The sequence below is a fragment of the Staurois parvus genome, unplaced genomic scaffold (assembly GCF_062004578.1).
Source record: "Staurois parvus isolate SC_StPar_1 unplaced genomic scaffold, SC_StPar_1.0 ptg000011l, whole genome shotgun sequence".
NCBI lineage: Eukaryota > Metazoa > Chordata > Amphibia > Anura > Ranidae > Staurois > Staurois parvus.
In genome coordinates this window covers 8,255,382-8,270,635 of record NW_028317807.1, presented here as the reverse complement: position 1 = coordinate 8,270,635, position 15,254 = coordinate 8,255,382, and the positions used below count along the sequence as shown (strand labels likewise).

The following is a 15,254-nucleotide window of genomic DNA, read 5'->3' as shown; positions in this document are numbered from 1 at the left end:
CACACCTGGAAGTGTCAGATGCCAGTAGAAAAATAAAAGGCATGGACAGCAAAGAGGTAAGCATTATACCTTTTCTTTTGCATTTTTTGTGCGTAGACTGGGTTGCTTTGTATATAATTTTCTATTCTATTCTAGGCAATTATAGTAAAAGCTTACAGACTTCTGCTGCTACAATAATTAGACTCCACAAATCGAAAAGGTAGAGCCAGTAAATTCAGCAAGCATATCTCTGCTTTAGAAACCCCAAAACATAAGCCAGTGGGTGATTCAGCCTCCTGATATATGTCCAAAGCGAAAATGTCACTTTTTCGGTTGATTGATCCAGCTGGAGCTCATAATTTAAAGCAGAACTTCATCCTGATTATTTTTGTGAGCAGGGAGTGGGTACCTAGTTTTCAGAGGTATCCACTCCCACAGGAATCACCTATGGCGATTCCATTGGACATTAAAATTATTCTCTACATATAATTCTTCTGTTGGTAATAGGCCATAGCAAGCACCCCTCAGCCTGCAATTGTTACAGTCAGTTTCCAGAAACCACTACCATATGGAAACATTTAGACCTTAGCTGACCCCCTGCCATACAAACAACCAGGGAATTGTCAGTCAGTCTAATTGGGATACAGTATACAATCCCAAAAATAATTATTTGATCCCCTGCAGATTTGCCCACTTACAAAGAAATGAAGGGTCTATAATTTTTATCATTTTTATTTTAAATGATAGAGACAGAATATCAACCAAAAATCCAGAAAAAAACACATGATACAAATGTTATAAATTGAGTTGCAGTTCAGTGAGTAAAATAGGTATTTGATCCCCTACCAACCAACAATAATTCTGGTTCCCACAGACTGGATATGTGCTCATGGGGTACACAGATTAGTCCTGAAAATTTAAGGTGCTCCTAATGACAACTCGTTATGTGTATGTAGCACTACCCCGAGCAGTTGCTGAAGTTTTAGTCCCCCTATAGTCCTTCACAACCAGCCAACACACATTTTCACATAGACTTGCATCTAAGAGTCAATAACCAGTCCTTGAACTTTGTTTGTTTTTTTTATTTAAGGTAAGGGTTGTACGGGATGCCCAATGAAACTGTAACTGAGGACAATCTTCCTGAACTATGTACAAGTCTTTACACAAAAATACTCTTCTTGGAGAGCTAGCCAGCATCTCTGGTTGTACCACCCCATACCCCAGTTGCCAGCTATCTGAGGGTAATCCCTGAGCAGGGGATCCAGTGCCTGCCACATTAAAGTAAGACATTCCCAAATAGTTGCTAATCTGGTTCCCCACCAGAGTGCTCTTTCCCCTATCTGCCCCAGGGGTGCAGGTTTACTCACTTAGTCCTTCTCCTGTGTGGCTGGTGGGTCGGTGGCTGCTACCAGGCCTTCTAGCTGGGCCACTCCTTCCCTGCCACACAGGTGGTCCTCTCTCAAGTCTCAAGCTTTCCTCCTTCCAAGGCTCTCTGCCTGTAGGTGAGCCCCTCTCCACCTGGGCCCCTTTCCATGCTCCTCTCTCCAGCCACACTTCCTCTCTATCTTCCACCCAGGGGCGGACTGACAACTCATGGGGCCCCCGGGCAATAGGGGATCATGGGGCCCCTGTGTCCTTGCCTGTGTCCTTGCCCAAACTAAAAAAAGCCAATGAAAAAGGTACCAGGGGCATCTCATGGGGCCCCCTACTGACCCCGGGCCCACGGGCAGTGCCCAAGTTTCCAAATGGTCAGTCCGCCCCTGCTTCCACCCAAACTTTACCGCTGCTGAGCAGGCTTAGTTACTATTAAAGGCTGTCCTGGCCCCTTGCCAAGCCTCCTGTTGGGGATTGGCCAGGATCCTCCAAGAGTACAGACCAGCCACTCCTCACATCTGCCCACTGCTTCTAGATATTTCTCCAAAGTCCTAGAGCAGGGGGAGATTTCAGAGAGCTGATCTACAGAGCCTCTCAGCTCTGACCAAAATTTGACCTTCTGACTATTGCATCCAGGCTGTTACTAGCCTTTATTTAACAACTGAAGCTAAAGCTCCCCCTAGCTAATTAGGAGGGTGCTACATGTATACAAGACACCTGTCCACAGAATCCCTTTCTTCCATTCAAACCTCACCATCATGGGCAAGACCAAAGAGCTGGCAGAGGATGTCAAGGACAAGACTGTAGACCTGCACAAGGCTGGAATGGGCAACAAGACTATCAGCAAGAAGGTTGGTGAGAAAGAGGCAACTGTTGGAGCGATTATTCGCAAATGGAAGAAATACAAAATATCCATCAATCACCCACAGTCTGGAGCTCCATGCAAGATTTCCCTCATATGGTAAGGATGATCATACGAAAAGTGAGGGATCAGCCCACAACTACATGGGAGGAGCTTGTGAATTATTTCAAGGCAGTTGGGACCACAGTCACCAAACAAACCATTGGTAACACAATACGCTGTCATGGATTGAAATCCTTCAGCACCTGCAAGGTCCCCCTCCTCAAGAAGGCACATGTACAGGCCCATCTGAAGCTTGCCAATGAACATCTAAATGATTCAGAGAAAGATTGGGAGAAAGTGCTGTGGTTAGATGAGACCAAAATTGAACTCTTTGGCATTAACTCGACTTTCCGTGTTTGGAGAAAGAAAAATGCTGACTATGATCCTAAGAACACCATCCCTAGAGTCAAGCACAGAGGTGGAAACATGCTTTGCTTTGGGGCGGCTGTTTCTCTGCTAAAGGTACCAGACGACTTTGCCACATTGAGGGGCGAATGAACAGGGCCATGTATTGTACAATCTTCGATGAGAACCTTCTTCCCTCAGCCAGAACACTGAAGATGGGCAATGGTTGGGTCTTCCAGCATGACAATGATCCAAAACATACCTCCAAGATAACTAGCCAGTCTCCAGACCATAATTCTTTAGAAAATTTATGGAGGGAGCTGAAACTTTGAGTTGCCAAGTGACAAACCTTATGAATTTAGAGAAGATCTGTAAAGGAAAGTGGACCAAAATTCCTCCTGAGATGTGTGCAAACCTGTTAAACAACTACAAGAAATGTTGTTTTCTCCACCAAGTACTAAGTCATGTTTTGCTTGGGGATCAAATACTAATTTTACTCACTGAGCTGCAACTTAATTTATAACATTTGTATCATGTGTTTTCTCTGGATTATTGGTTGATATTCTGTCTCTATCATTTAAAATGCACCTATGATGAAAATTATAGACCTTTCATTTCTTTGTAAGTGGGCAAACTTACAAAATCTGCAGGGGATCAAATAATTATTTTCCCCACTATAGATCTCCAACAATATCTGGCCTTGTGACTCAGGAAACCTATCCGCTTTTTGTATTTCTTTCCTTGGACACCAAAAATTCAAAAACCCAAACCAACCTCTCAATCTATATATAATCTGGAGTACTGCTCTTGCTATGATTTTATTGATTGATATACTGAGTCTGGAAAGAGAAATCTTGCTTGATAACTTTGGCTTTTCACTAGACTATGCCAGGAGCAGATATTCTTTTTTGGTCATATTTTTATAAAACTTTTTTCCTGGGGATTTAAAATGCTTATTTAATAGGTGTTTTGGGGAGATAGGAGGTGAACACCTTGGGCATACTCAATAGAATTTTATACTGGGCCAATGTAAGACAGGAGCCAATATATCTCTGAACCTGAACTGAAGGCACTACTATACCATATTAATGAAATCTCCATACTGCAATATTTTTCTCTTGCTGGAACCTTTTGATTTACATAGTTATGAGGGGTTGGAGGGGAAAACAGTCCAGAACCACTATCACTTTTTTGTTTAAAAACTTTTTCAGGAACTGAGAGAAAGCGAAAAGATTACATGAACTTCACATTTTTGGACTTTCTGTGCTTTCTATGGACTTAAAGTAGACCTTGCACTTGAAAAACAAGGTCCACTTTTATCATGGGGCCCCTTGCCTTGCTGAAACACTGACTGAAATATAAAACCACGGGGGGGATTGGATAATATACAGTACTTCCCTTTTACCTTGACAAGTAACATCATCCTCCTTCTGGTGAAAATTGGGTAGTTTAATTCTCATGGAGAAGATGATCATAAACTGTGCTGCAACATCTTTTCATGAAATTTGGAGCACTCATCATTCCAGGGGATCTTGTCAGCAGGATAATGACATCACCCACTGCACAGTGGAAGCTAGGGAAAAGATGAGTATGTTATCTAACTTTTTCCTCTACAGGTGTAGAAGTTTAATTTATAATTTGAGCGGGGGGGGGGGGGTGTCACCATTAAAAATATGCTTTCATGGATGCTTTCAACTAGAACTAAAGGCAAAACGTTTTTCTTCATTTTGGATTGAGTAATGGAGGGTTATATCCCCTATTGTTTTTTTTTCATCAGAGAGATTTCCCTCTCCCTTCTGTCCTACAGCCGAAACAGCAAGTGAGAGGAAACACCTCCAAAGTGATGGCATCCTAGTGTGTCACTAGTACTAGAACCCATTGAAAGATTTCCCCTGTATTCCAGTCCAGTGTCAACCCAAATTTTGGGACTTTTTTTTACTTTCAATGATAACATTAAACAAGGCAAATAGAAAGGGTAAATCTCCCTATTGAGGTCACAGATAGATATAAAAACCTGACAAGAGTTCTAATCCCTCTCCACTCTATACAAAGCTAAAAAAATTGCTGTAAGTTATATTTTAAGCGCCAATGTCCATGCCTAAAATAGCTCCCATTCTGATTATTAGTTCTTTCCATGTTAGTTTTGCAATTAGTCCAGTTGACTTCAAACTTGAATTCCTAGCCTTACACTGAATTCATCAAGCATTTAATATCTCCTTCTATGATACATTTTTCATCACATCCAGGTCCTTTTATAATTAAAGATAAAGAAGAGTTTGAGGCATTGTGGATTCTTGCAAAGGGTTAACCAGGTCCTTTACTTCATCAAAGGAAAAGGTTTTCACCCAAAAGACAACTCCTGGGAACCAGCCACCAGTACTCTTGCCACCAGTACCAGCCTACTCATTTCTTTCACCAAGCACATCATGGAAAACCCAGCTCTGAACTCAGTCATTATACCATGTGCACTCACATATTATAATTAACCTTTTCGGCAGTGCACGCAGCAGCATTTATTAGGCAAACTTAGGAAAATATTCCAGGTCTTAGAGTCCCTACTACTCAGTCTTTAGTTTCAGCATTCCTTTTTTATGTTGAGCATATAACTGACTAGTTCTTCTGTTGGCAATTTAGCTTCTTATTTGACTTCTTGTTCATTGCTTAGTTCACTCATTCTGGAAAGAGGTTCACACAAGCACCTGAGATTCTGTGCCCCAGGGATCCAACATTACCCACTGGTTTTGACATTCTCACAATAACTACCTATCCTTGTTACTATATTTAAACATCCAATATAATAATATGATTTACTTACCTTTATGGTCTAAAAAAAAACACATTATATAACTTTATAGTAATTTAAATGTTAATATTGCAAAGCCATCATGCTTCTTGGTAGTTCCAGCAGTTAAGCTGACAATGGTCATGCGAGTATCCATTGATGTTTCCCATGGACATTTTACCCAATGACTTGATAAATGACCACTGATACGTTCACAAGCTTGGAAAGGGCTGTACTAAGTGAATAAGCTTTTACTTTTGAAATTAGATTGATCCAGGGTGCTTACAAGGACAGATGGAGCTTGTAGCTGTATATTGTTATCAGCATGTACAAAGTGTGATTAATGAGATGAAAAACCATGTTCCATTTGCTGTCGGGATTTGTGTCTGAAAGCCCGGCAACCCTTCTCTAACACTTGATAAATCTATTCTGGAGCACTTTGGCGGACAGACCGCTAGTATACAAGATGTGGTGTTTGTCAAAAGGCAGCTCAAATGAAAGTTATTTTAAAAGTTGAAAGCTGATTTTCTTGTCTGGAACCAAAATCAAAGAATGCCCCTTACCTACTTCCAAAAAGGTCGATCTGCTAAAAATTAGGAATTATTTAACACTGGCTTCTATGTTGTTTTAGCTTTCATTAATTGGCTAGCGATAGCAAAATTAAATTATTTTTGTTTTGTTGATTTTGCTCTTGAAATGTATGCTGTATGGTCTATGGGAATTGGCGTTTACAGGTTAAATCCAGGCAGGCCAGAGTTGTATGTAGGTTTGTGAAAGAGAAGAAATTCAGTTTTTTTTTGAGTGAGTAGTTATTATTGCAAAGATTACATGAGTTTAGATGTTAAAGTTAAACTCCAGGCAAACAGCTAAATACACTGATAAAGTATATACTGTATGTGGGCTTTTTTATCTGCTAATTATCACAGGTACTTATTAGCTTATTAATTGATATTGGTGTTTATCCAGCTCTGAGATTTACACAACTCTGCCCCACTGTACATTCCTATCTGGCAAGTCAGGAGACCTTTTTTATTGCTGTGACAGCTAAGTTACACTTACAGGTCTTGTCTCTCCTCTAGCCTGTGACTGGACAGTGAAAGAAGACGTAGCAGACCGATTGGCTCATTTCCCTTTTCAGTGCACTTTACTTTTCAGTATATTCTTGTTAGCAATGCAGTACACCTGTCTAGCACACAGTCTGTGTGTTACTGTGCAGGAGAATTCAAAAGGCCGATACCAAGCCAATTTCAGGTACTTACACAGCTTGTATTTAAAAAAAAGTACTGATGATGTATTATTGAATTCAGACTTGCATTATATTGGGTCTTTTGTATATGCCTTGAATTCATCTCTAAAGGATAAGTCCACCTTTTGGGAACATGTTACATGTTCCACCCCTTTTTAGGGTGGAACATGTAACATGTGCCCATTTTTGCAGCCACTGATGGCTCCGCTGAATTTAGTGACAGCTAGCAGTGAATTGCCTGGCCAAACCATTCAGTCACAGAGTTCTGTGAATGGGAAACTACAAGTACTGACAGCCTCTGTGGTTGTCAGCTTGTAGTTCTCAATGAAATACTAGGGCACTGTTTACTGAGCTCTCTGGTAGTTCATTGTCTCTTCCTGCCACTGTATACCTGCCTGCCTGTACGAGGTACGAGCAAACAGATACACTGACAAGTCTGCAGGAGTCCTGCATGGCACTTATCATCTGCTGATCGCAGGTACAATGCTTTACAGGTTTCAAATAAAAAAAATAATCAATGCACTTTTTTTACCTGCAAAAAGATGTGCATTTTTTTTTTTAAGGTGAACTAATTCTTTAATGTTACAGACACATTTTACAAGCTTTACAGCTATACTTTAGTGTTGTTAAGCGTGTTTAATATACTGTACAAAATTGTAGCTTTCCACCCTTGTTGCTAATTGTATGTTAAAGGATAAGTTCACCTTTGGGAACTTGTTACATGGTCCACCCATTTTTAGGGTGGAGCATGTAAAACATGTTCCCATAGCTGCATCTGCACCCACCGCACCCCCTCCCTCTGACAGATAATATGGGGAGAAGTTTCCCCGTACTATCTGTCAGATTTGAAAACAGTGCGGCCGTGAGGGTCTCCGCCCACACATCTGCGTCATTCATTCTCAGACTTCCATGAATGAATGAACTGCAAGTCCCAACAGCCTTAGCAGCTGTGGGCTTGTAATTTTCAATGAACTACCACGGCAATGTGGAGCACCATGGTAGTTCACTGAAGCTTCCTGTCAGTATATCTGCTTCCTCGTACATCCCGTACGGCAAGCAGATATTCTGACAGGTCTGCAGGAGACCTACATGGCATCAGCAATCTACTGATCACTGGTGCAATTCTTTCTAGGCTCCTGCAGATAAAAAAATAAAAAATGCACATTTTTATACCTGCAAAAAAATGTGCATTTATTATTTTTAGCAAAAAGGTGAACTTATCCTTTAATTAGTGCAGTTAGCATCCAAATAATAAGATTAACTAATTTCAAAATGAGGCTACTTAGACCATACATTATTTTCACTCAGTAAGACTTATAAAGTACTATATAATTTGGCAAATTTGCTTTTCAGGATTGGTGTGGGGCATATCAGTAATGTAAAGTCACTGTCATGAACACAATTGCCAGTGGTCATTTTCCAATTAACTGCCGTTTTCAATTTCTTGATGGTTATACCAAGTGTTTGTGCATACAAGCGTGTATGTCTTATGGCAACATGGGTAAGTGTCCAGCCATCTTCACATTTGCCCATCCATCTGTGCAGAAACACCATTTAACTTTAGCTAGCCTTTAAAAAGGCTCCGCGAACGTTGCTGCTACGGATGGTCTACTGTGACATGTTTGGCTCAAATTCTATCTAGGGTGGCTACCCAGATGCAAGGGCATGTGTGTCCTATGGAAATTTGTGCATGCTTACATGTACCTGAGGATGTGGATGCATATCAATAGACAGAAAGACACAAATCTATTTTGTCTATTCTTTATAAGGACCCATAGGTTTGACATACAGCAGTTGCTGAGTGATCATCACTATTTCAGTTCTGTGTGCCTTGTATTTTTGATCAGCTGGCTGACCTTCATTGTGACCTGGCTGGGTATGGTTATGTTTGCCTCCTGATTTCTAATTCCAGCTTGCATCCTGCCTCTCATTGCCAACCTCTGTCTTGTTACTGACTTTATCCCCATTTGCCTTTTTGGTTTTAAGCTTTTCGCCTTCACCTTACCAACTTGGCTTCTCTATGATCTTGCTCCAGTGACCCCACTTCTGTCTCCTAATTAAGCTCTGTGTCCTAGTTTCTTGCTTTATTGCATCAGTTTTCCACTTGTAAAATGTGTTAACACTAGGGTGAACCAATCAAAGCATCTGTATTTACCAAAGTATAATTCTTAGAGTATTTCTTTAGAATCTATTAAATAAACATGTTATAGTATTTACTAGATCAAGAATAGGCAACCTTTTTAAGTTTAGTGTGCCAAATTTTTTGGTGAAAGAAATAGAGTTCCAGATATATTAAAAATGTCCACGTCACATTCTCAATCAGGAAAAGGAATATGTAGTAAGTAAATTCTGATGCTATAAACTACATTCTGCAAAAATAACCCCCAACATTGGTGTCATTGACTGCAATAATAACCCCCAACATTGGCATCAGTGATGGCAAAATTAACCCCTAACATTGGTGCCAGTGACTGTAATATCAATCCCCAACATTGGTGTCAGTGACTGCAATAACAACCCCCAACATTGTTGTTAGGGACTGCAATATCATCCCCAACATTGGGGTCAGTGATTCAAATAACAACCCCCAACATTGGTGTCAGTGACTGCAATGTCAAGCCCCAACATTAGTGTCAGTGACTGCAATGTCAAGCCCCCACGTTAGTGTCAGTGATTGCAATATTAACCCCAAACATACGTGTCAGTGATGGCAATATTAATCCCCACAGTGGTGTCAGTGATTTGCAATATTAACCCCCCAAATTGGTGTCAGTGATGGCAATAATAACCCCCAACATTGGTGTCAGTGATTGCATTGTTGACCCCAAATATTGGTGCCAGTGATGGCAATAATAACTCCCACAGTGGTGTCAGTGACTGCAATATCAACCGGCAACATTGGGGTCAGTGGCTGTAATAATAACCCCCAACACTGGTGTCAGTGATAGCAATATTAACCCCCTGCATTGGTGTCAGTGGTTGCATTATTAACCTCTAGAATTGGTGTCAGTGATGGCAATATTTACCCTCACAGTGGTGCCAGTGATTGCAATATCAACCCCCAACATTGCTGTCAGTGGCTGTAATAATTTATTTATTTCAGGTACTTATATAGCGCTATCAATTTTATGCAGCGCTTTTACATATACAGTATATTGTACATTCACATCAGTCCCTAGCCCTCAAGGGGTGTACAATCTAAGGTCCCTAACTCACATTCATACATACACATACTAGGGCCAATTTAGACAGGATCCAATTAACCTACTAGTATGTCTTTGGAGTGTGGGAGGAAACCCACGCAGGCACAGGGAGAACATGCAAATTCCAGGCAGGAGGTGCCGTGGCTGGGATTCAAACCAACGACCCTAGTACTGCCAGGTGGAAGTGCTAACCATTTAGCCACTGTGCTGTCCATAATAACCCCAAGATTGCTGTCAGTGGCTGTAATAATAACCCCAACATTGGTGTCAGTGGGTGCAAAGGCATGCTTCCCATTTTAAATTTACCATTTTAGGGATAATCTGGCAAGACCCGTGAGCTACGGTGAAAATGTCTACTTAGGGTTGAATATTGGGCATAGTTTAAAGGGGTTTGGTTAAACAGAGCCTGATTCTATGCACAGAACACTGCACACGGTTGCTGCTACTTAGTAACTGTGTACATATCTTAGTCACAGTGTAGACTGTAGACAATACAGATTTGCAATGATACAGTGATGTGCATATTTTCTTCCATGTTAGCCCATGTTTACCCATCATGTGTTTCCAGTCTGTATATAACAAAAGGCAAAATGGACTAGCATCTATATTGTTATTGTTACCAGGAATGAAACCCAGTGTACTGCATCATAATAATAAATATATTTTCAATGTATCATATTGATGTTCGGAGCGCTTTATAATTATACAATACATGTGTTTTATATGTACATTTCTTTTTTTGCTATTTGTGCCATCAGGGAACATAGAGTGAACTATACAAAACTGAAACAGTCATGTGGACGTGTGATATTAGCCTAAATGTGTCACATATCAGGTGTTGGAACGGACCTGAGCACAGCTGCTATGAATTTTGATGGTCATTACGCCAGCTCCTCCATGTTTTCCTTTGATCCCAGGGATGGTTATGAGCCAAAAGGTTTAAATATTTGCAAATGTCACATCCTGTAAAGTAATCATGTTACTAGCATGCAATGCTTGAAAGTGAAGCCATGAGTTTATATATAGTAGTTTTACTGTGATATGCAAAAGCCTGTATGTTTGCACAGCAATGTTCTTTCAATGTTTAATACTGACAATGAGATTTTTAGGAGGACTCATTGCTTAGAAGAAATCATTTAAAGCAATTCTGTAGACCTCTCCATTTGAAAATGCTTGTTGCCTGGTTGTCATTCTGCCACTTTTGCTTTGATGATGATCTCTGATTCACCTTCCTAAAATAAAAAGTGAGCCAGACTTTATTTGCTGCATGTTACAAACAGTTCAATTACCCTAAAGTATTTAAAGACATTAATCAGCCTAAAAGCCAAGCAATTAGCATTTCATAGGGAGATGTAAGCAGTGGCAGCCTAAATATTTCTCTCAGTGCAAGTTTCCTTTAGGGTACCTATATATATAGAGAGATATTATGCCTTAATAATTTGCATCATGTAGCAAATAATTCCAGCTTAGAACATTCATGGACTAAGGCTAGGTTCATATATGTGCAGGTGGTGCCACTGCGGATCCACACTAAAATCCGTGCAGCCGCACCACCTGCAACGAGGAATGCGGACCCGCAGGCGGGTGCCATTAATTCTAATGGCACACCACTTGCACTGGAAATCGCAACTGTACTGGGAACCAAGGTTCCTGTGAGGGGCTGCATTTTCAGAAGAAGTGCAGGGACTTCTTCCCTGCATGTCCCAGGGCAAACGAATGGGCTCTCGTGCCCGTGCAAAATGCGGACCGCAGGAATGTGGATATGTGAACCAGGGGTAAATGCAAAAGCATTCGTGTATCTACAGAAGTGTGTTGCAGCCCTCTTGTGTATAGTGTGTGCATGATAACCTTCATTCATCATAGAATATGGCTCTACTTGCTTCTGCTGATGTCTTCACTGCTCTAATTATTAGGAAGGAGCTAAGTGCAGTGGGGGCCAGATGATGGGGAGGGTGTTATGAGTTAGGTTATCTTTTAATTTTTAAAAAAAAAGTTGAACTAATTGTTTAAATTGCATCTACTTCATTATCTCCTATAGATGAGGATCCCACCCAACTCTAGAAGTGGGGGGCATCCTCCAGTAGTGGTGCTAGGTCTAGGGTTAAGCACACTTCGGCATCATCCATCATGTTTTTCATTATTTGAAGGGATCAGGCTATGGCTGTTTCCAGAACTGGATGGGAGTTTCAACTATAAAGATTCCCTGTAACTAGTTATCCTTGACCCTTATAAACAATGATTTATTAACATTTTATATACAGTTTTTTAATGACTTTCTAATCATCACGGTAGTTACCTTATAATCTTTTCCATAAGCCTCTGTTGTTACTTATGTAATTGATAATTTATTATAGGCCACGCGTGGGATTATTCCCCAGGACACAAGCAGTCAGCCCCTAACCTACTTGAACTGTACTTTAAGCTCTGGTTTCAATCACCTTTCTTCCCACTCTGAAATCTCCAGATTCAGGGACTGAAGAGTATTAATTCTGTTGAACAAGTCCACTTAAAAATGTTTGGGCAGATTTTGGTAGATTCAGCGATCTGTTAGGTAATTATAACAATCATACTGTACATCTACGAAGGAAGCTCTTCCCAAAATTACTTCAGCATCTACAGTACATCACGTGATATTTCCTTACTCAGCTATTCCAAATACTTTGCAACAGACCATTGCCATACCTTGGCATAAATTATAAAATAAAGAAGAGAAGAGCAAACAGATGTGTAGGAGTCCAAATAATAGGTTAGATGTGTTGGGGACATTACTGATGTATTTCTAAGCATTGGTTTGGCATTCCCTTATTGTTATACCTCATTTATTGCACCTGAGGTGCCCCCTCAAGACCTTGTTGGTTAAGGGGCCGTACAGTAGTTCAGTGGTAAGCATTTCTACCTAGCAACACCAGGGTCAATGGTTGCATTCCCAGCGACCATGCAGGCACTACCTGCACAGAAAACAGCAAACTCAAATACTATTGCACTTGGGGATGGACTCAGCATCAGCATAGGCTATGACCACATCTCAGATGTCCTGGAATGTGCACTCCTTGCTGCCCTCAAAGGACCGGGGATGTCCAAATGCATTGAATATAAAGAAAACAAATAGAGGGTGCACCGGCCTAGTGCATTAACCTTAGCAAACATTTATTAAAGAAATAAAGATAGGTATTGTACTCACAAATGACAATAATGTCAAAGGCACATCATAAGGAACAGCACTGTCCAATCCACACTACGTGACTAAATGAGTGAATAAAACAACACATAAAGTGTTATAGTGGCGCTAAATTAATAGTGATAGTGTGATATAGTGAGTACAACACAATAAAATGTGAATAAATCAAAACAATTATATCAGTGAATTACTGTGAATACAAAAATTATATATAATAATCCAAAGTCCACAGAAATGTTTCCAGGGCTCTGAGGAAGAAGCAAGTCCTCAAAAAGGGTTAGCCTGTTGGAAGTCCAGGGTTCCCATTGCAGACAGTCATGTAGTGTGGATTGGACAGTGCTGTTCCTTATGATGTGCCTTTGACATTATTGTCACATTATTGTCATTTGTGAGTACAATACCTATCTTCATTTCTTTAATAATTTTAATAATAAGGTAATGCACTAGGCCGGTGCGCCTTCTGTTTGTTTTCTTTACTACCTGCACAGAGTTTGCATGTTCTCCCTGTGCCTGTGGGGGTTTCCTCTGGGTACTCCGGTTTACTTCCACACTTCAAAGACATGCTGGTAGATTATTTTGCAGTAGTATGTATGAATGTGGGTTGGAAACCTTAGATTGTAAGCTCCTTGAGGACAGGGAATGATGTGAATGTACACTATGTATGTAAATCCTAGATCATAAGCTCGAAAGAGCAGGGCCCTCGAACCCCTCGTGTATTGTGTTGTTACTGTCTTGTCTCATGTTCTGTTCCCCTTGCTACTGTACAGCGCTGAGCATACCCTTTGGCGCTATATAAATACTGTATAATAATAATAATAAAAAATCGCTGCGTAAATTGGTGGTGGTATATAAGTGCCTGTAATAAATAAATGCACTCTAAAATGTAAGTGTAGCACTAGGAGTCACTGAAGTTTTGGGTTCCACTACAGTCCTGCACAGCCAGGTAACACGCATTTTCCACAGACTTGCATTCCAGAGACAGTAAAACAGTCCTTGAACTTGTTTTTTTTTTGTTTTATTAGGGGTATTGAACTTGGATGGGGATTAGGGACACATTGGCTGCCCAAGGAACTGTAAACTGAGGACAGGTTCCTGGAAACTATGTACAAGTCCTCAGAGAGGTTTTTTTATCCTCCTGGAGAGCTCTCCAGTACCACCCCAAACCCCAGATAGTCCTTCTCTATCCAGCAATCTGAGGGTTTTCCCTGAAAGAGAGATCCAAAGAGATCCAGTATCTGCCGCCTTAAGAGCTCAGTTCAGCTGGGACTAATCAGGTTTCCCACCCAAAGGCTTTCTCCCTTCTCTCCGGTCCAGGGAGTGTAAAAGTACTCACTGTTCCTCTCCTGCAAACTTTAGGTCGGTAGCTGTCTTCAGACCTTCTGCTGGGCTGGCTCCTTCCTTTGCTCCACAGATGATCCTCTCTCAGGGGGTCATTGAGGTTCAGCTTTCCTCCTGTCCAGATCCTACCTGGAGGCTGTCCTATTCCCACTGGGCCCCCTCCCAGGCTCCACACTCACCTCCTTCCACCTGAACTCTCCTGCCTCTGAGCAGGCTCAGTCACTCTAAAGGACTGTCCTGACCCTGTGCCACGCCTCCTGCCAGGGGATTGGCCAAGGATCCCTCAAGTGTGCAGACCAACGCCTCCTCACCCTCACCCACTGAGTTCCAGAGACCTCTCCAGTTCAGCATAGCCTCTCCCTGACCCGAATTTGACCCCTCTGATTATCACCCAAGCTGCCACTCAGCATTCTAACTGAAACAATATTTAGCTAGCTCCCCCTAGCTAACTAGGAGGGTGCTGTATACATTTTGTAGATTTTTTTATTGTGAGATTTAACCTATTTTGGATCCAGTGGTTCTGACTTCTGCCATAACTTAGCATTAAGCTGAGTGAAAAAAATTAAGTTAATGGAGTTGGAGGAGACGAACTCCTGTTAACTTTGGATTGCTTTACATGAAAATTAAGCAAGTGCATAGGAAAGTAAACATTGGGAGTCGCACAGCCTGGCTTCATGGGTGACAGAAATGGCCTACAGGTATGGCATTTGCTGTAAACAAAATTTTTACAAATGGCACGGTGTATTTTAAAATGCTGGGGCCCCTTGACCAGTATGTCTGTATTGACCAGTTTATGTAAAAGGTTAACTTAGCCTTTAAGTACACAATTTTCCTTGAAGTGTATGTAAACCCCAAATCTATTTTAGTGTATTTGACATCATGTTTCACTGCACACAGTTTTCTAA

The 15,254-nt window shown here is 41.0% G+C and overlaps 1 protein-coding gene across 1 annotated transcript in view; it reads left to right on the top strand.

Moving 5' to 3' along the window:
* The window catches only part of KIAA2012 (KIAA2012 ortholog), a 276,256-nt gene that overhangs the window by 946 nt on the left and 260,056 nt on the right, over positions 1-15,254 (top strand). The gene's annotated exons all lie outside the window — the stretch shown is intronic.